Source organism: Triticum urartu, chromosome 7 (assembly GCF_003073215.2).
Source record: "Triticum urartu cultivar G1812 chromosome 7, Tu2.1, whole genome shotgun sequence".
NCBI lineage: Eukaryota > Viridiplantae > Streptophyta > Magnoliopsida > Poales > Poaceae > Triticum > Triticum urartu.
The window spans coordinates 458559116-458564584 of NC_053028.1; positions in this window are offsets into that span (position 1 = coordinate 458559116).

The window sequence follows — 5469 nt, forward strand, 5'->3', positions numbered from 1 at the left end:
TGGCATATCAAGCGTCGCTTCAACTCCATTCGTGAAAATGTTCAAGACAGAGACATAGATATTTGTAAAGTGCATACGGACCTAAATGTCGCAGATCTGTTGACTAAACCTCTTCCACGAGCAAAACATGATCAACACCAGAACTCTATGGGTGTTCGATTCATCACAATGTAACTAGATTATTGACTCTAGTGCAAATGGGAGACTGTTGGAAATATGCCCTAGAGGCAATAATAAAATGGTTATTATTATATTTCCTTGTTAATTATAATTGTCTATTGTTCATGCTATAATTGTGTTATCCGGAAATCATAATACATGTGTGAATACATAGACCACAACATGTCACTAGTGAGCCTCTAATTGACTAGCACGTTGATCAATAGATGGTTAGATTTCCTGACCATGGACATTGGATGTCTTTGATAATGGGATCACATCATTGGGAGAATGATGTGATGGACAAGACCCAATCCTAAGCATAGCACAAGATCGTGTAGTTCGTCTGCTAAAGCTTTTTTCTAATATCAAGTATCATTTCCTTAGACCATGAGATTGTGCAACTCTCGGATACCGTAGGAATGCTTTGGGTGTGCCAAACGTCACAACATAACTGGGTGGCTATAAAGGCACACTACGGGTATCTCCGAAAGTGTCTGTTGAGTTGGCACGAATCGAGACTGGGATTTGTCACTCCGTGTGATGGAGAGGTATCTCTGGGCCCACTTGGTAAGACATCATCAAAATGAGCTCAATGTAATCAAGGAGTTGATCACGGGATGATGTGTTACGGAACGAGTAAAGAGACTTGCCGGTAACGAGATTGAACAAGATATAGGGATACCAACGATCGAATCTCAGGCAAGTATCATACTGGGAGACAAAGGGAATCGTATACGGGATTGATCGAATCCCCGACATCGTAGTTCAGTCGATGAGATCATCGTGGAACATGTGGGAGCCAACATGGGTATCCAGATCCCGTTGTTGGTTATTGGCCAGAGTGATGTCTCGGTCATGTCTGCATTATTCCCGAACCCGTAGGGCCTACACACTTAAGGTTCGGTGACGCAAGAGTTGTTATGGGAAATAGTATGCAGTTACCGAATGTTGTTCGGAGTCCTGGATGAGATCCCGGACGTCACGAGGAGTTCCGGAATGGTCCAGAGGTGAAGATTTATATATGGGAAGTCATCATACTGTCACCGGAAGTGTTCGGGGGTTTATCGGTATTATACTGGGACCACCGAAGGGGTTCCGGGGGTCCACCGGAAGGGTCCACCTGCCCCGGAGGGCCCTATGGGCTGTATTTGGAAGGTAACCAGCCCCTAAGTGGGCTGTGCGCCAAACCCCTAGGGCCCATGCGCCTAGGGTTGGGGGGACCCTAAAGGGGGCGCCCCCTTGGCTTGGGGGGCAAGCCCCCTTACCTTGGCCGCCGCCCCCCTCTAGATCTCATCTAGAGGGGCCGACCCCCTTCCCCCTTCACCGTATAAATAGAGGGGTGGAGAGAGGGCAGCAACACCACTTCCAAGGTGCAGCCCTCCCTCTCCCAACACCTCCTCCTCATCTATGGAGCTTGGCGAAGCCCTACCGGAGAACTGCGAGCTCCACCACCACGCCGTCGTGTTGCCGGAGTTCTTCCCGAACTTCTCCTTCCCCCTTGCTGGATCAAGAAGGAGGAGATGTCCCCGGGATGTACATGTGTTGAACGTGGAGCCGCCATTGTTCGGTGCTTAGATCGGAATCAACCGCGATCTGAATCGCTGCGAGTACGACTCCTTCATCCGCGTTCTTGTAACGCTTCCGTTTCGCGATCTTCAAGGGTATGAAGATACACTCCCCTCTCTCTCGTTTCTAGTCTCTCCATAGATTGAGCTTGGTGATGTGTAGAAAAATTTAATTTCTGCAATGATCGCCAACAAAACGAGAGGCAAATGGCAAATGATGTAATGCGAGGGATAAGAGTTTGTGATGGGTACTTGGTATGGCTTGACTTGTGCGTAGAATCCCCGGCAATGGCGCCAGAAATGGCTCGTTGTCGGGAGTCAAATCTTGACTTGACTTGGCACGAATCTCCCCGGCAACGGCGCCAGTATAACGCCCTCGATGCGACTATATCTCCCACGTGTCGAGGCACGACTTAGAGGCATAATCGCATTGAAGGCATATGTCGCAAGTGAGGTAATCTTCATACAACCCATGTAATATAATAAGGGAAAGAGATACATAGTTGGCTTACAATCGCCACTTCACCCAATTACATGAATAAAGCATTACATCAATCAGATACAATCAAGGCCCGACTACGGAGCCAAAATAAAGAAGAACCCCAAATGCGACAAAAGGTCCCCGATCGACCCAACTGGGCTCCACTACTGATCAACTAGAACGAAACAACACAAAGGACAAAGATCTCAATCGAGATCCTCCTCAGCGCTTGTTTGCGTCACCTGCTCTGTAACATCGCACCTGCAAACTGGTTTGGAAAGTATCTGTGAGCCACGAGGACTCAGGCAATCTCGCACCCTCGCGATCAAGAACTATTAAGCTTATGGGAAAGGTAAAGGTATGAGGTGGAGCTGCAGCAAGCGACTAGCATATATGGTGGCTAACATACGCAAATGAGAGCGAGAAGAGAAGGCAAAGCACGGTCGATAAAAGTATGATCAAGAAGTGATCCTAAACAACCTACGTCAAGCATAACTCCAACACCGTGTTCACTTCCCGGACTCGGCCGGAAAGAGACAATCACGATTACACACGCGGTTGATGTATTTTAAATTAAGGTCAACTTCAGGTTTTCTACAACCGGACGTTAACAAATTCCCATCTGCCCATAATCGCGGGCACGGCTTTCGGAAGTTCAAATCCCTGCAGGGTGTCCCAATTTAGCCCATGACAAGCTCTCACGGTCAACGAAGGAATAGACCTCCACCCAAGACATTCCGATCAGACTCGGTATCCCGGTACAACAAGACATTTCGACAGGGTAAAACTAAACCAGCAACACCGCCCGAATGTGCCGACAAATCCTGATAGGAGCTGCACATATCTCTTTCTTAGGGCACACTCAGATAGTCCTAGGTACGGGTAGGCCAGCCCAGAGTTGCCCCTGGTGGTCACCGGTAGCTGACAATTGGACCAACACTCAGAGGAGCACTGGCCCGGGGGGGTTAAAATAATGATGACCCTTGAGTCCGCGAAACCCAAGGAAAAAAAAGAGGCTAGGTGGCGAATGGTAAAACCAATGTTGGGCATTGCTGGAAGAGCTTTACTTAAGGCGAACTTTCAAGGGGTTCCCATAATAGCCCAACCGCGTAAGGAACGCAAAATCCGGGAACATAACACCGATATGACGGAAACTAGGGCGGCAAGAGTGGAACAAAACACCAGGCATAAGGCCGAGCCTTCCACCCTTTACCAAGTATATAGATGCATTAATTAAATAAGATATATTGTGATATCCCAACAAGTAAAACCATGTTCCAACAAGGAACAACATCTCCATGTCCCAACAAGGAACAAACTTCAATCTTCACCTGCAACTAACAACGCTATAAGAGGGGCTGAGCAAAGCGGTAACATAGCCAAACAACGGTTTTCTAGGACAAGGTGGGTTAGAGGCTTGGTTCAACAATATGGGAGGCATGATAAGCAAGTGGTAGGCATCGCAGCATAGGCATAGCAAAAGAGCGAGCAACTAAGCAAGCAAAGATAGAAGTGATTTCGAGGGTATGATCATCTTGCCTGAAATCCCGCAAGGAAGAAGAACGAGTCCATGAAGAAGACAAACGAACGTAGACGAACGGTTCCTCACAAGCACGACGTTACCGGATCCAACCCGAAGAAGCAAACACCGGAAAGAAGCACACAATCATGGTAAACAACCAACACATAATCATGGCATGATGCACAATCAAGTATGGTGCATGTCCGGTTTAATGATACATGGCATGGGAAAATGCACAAACAATCCTACAAATTAAGTGGAGCTCAATATGCAACGAGTTGCATATTGACGGAGCACCACATCAATTATTTAGTTCGATCTCGTTTATGTACCCAACAATATTAAATGTTGTTAAACATGGCAAGAGGGTGAAGCAAAGTAAAACTACCTATCTAGTCAAGTTTAAATGAGGCCGGAATCAACGAACAACAATTCCGGTAAACCCCCATAGCATATTTTAGATTTGGTACTGTTCTGCCCTAAACACAATTTTAGAGTTGTTTAACATGCAAATAAAGGTCACCATGTTAAACTAGGCAAAATTCTACCCCATTTACATATAAAGTTTATTAAATTTGGAGCTACGGTTAATTAGTTATGAATTAAATCATTTTAGCATGGCATAGGAGCAAATTTTCACAAACAGCAATTTAATCATTTTAACCATGGATGAAAATTGCATATTATGAAACTAGACACAATTTTAAGCAAGTTTCATATATAAATCATTTTAAACCGATGCACGAATTGTGAGTTATTATATGCATGTTGCTTGGGGGGTTTTCTGCCATTCTGTAATTCGCTGGATAAAAGATAAATTCGTAGACGCTGGAAAAAAAAACATGATGTGGGCCGAATCTGGCTGGCCCGACAGGAGCACTGGGTGCGGCTTGGGGGTCTCTCACCATGGGCCAAGCCCAGAACCGTGGAGAGGGCACTGGGGCAGGCCGGCTGGGCCTTGCGGGCTGCTGCGGGACTTGGCGCTCCCGAGGCCACGCGGAAGCGACGCGCTGCCGGCGCGGTCAACGCGCCTGACCGGATCGAGCCATGCTCGATGCAGGGGAAGCAGAGTGCGACGGCAGCGGGTCTCGATGCGGGGAAGGAGGCAGACGGCGGACGCGGCAGGAGGTGGGGCCCACGGGCTGACGACGTCACGGACGCGAGCGGAGGAGCTCGTTGCCCACGGCCATGGCTGCTCTCCTGTGCAACAAAACGACGACAGGACGGGGGAAATCAACAGCGATGGGAGGGAAAAGGCAGGGGGAAACGGTGGAGGAGCTCGCCCACGGCTCCGGTCAGCTTGAGGATCTCCGGCGATGAAGAGGGCGTTCCACGATGGAGCTTCGTTCGGTTCCCTGGGAGCAAAAGAGTGAGAGAGAGGGAGATATTAGAGAGGGAGAGAAGCAGGGGGATAAAGAAGAGAAGGCAGGGCGTGAAGGGGCCGGCCTGGAGGAGCTTGGAGCTGCTGACGGCGAGCTGGCGGCACGGTGGTCGGGGCCGGGCGGCGCTGCTCTCGATCCACCCTGGATCGAGGCACAGGAGGAGGAGAGGAGACGCGGATGGATCGATCTGGCTGGATTTTTGGATCGGGCATCTGGCTGTGGTAGGTGGGGAACGAGGGGATTTTCTGATTGGGGATTTGGTGGTGCGAGGTGGCGGCTGTGGGCTGGCCAGGCGTGGAAAACAAGGGGCGGCGGCGGCTGCACGGGAATGGAGGGCTAGTGCTAGGTTTAGTCCAA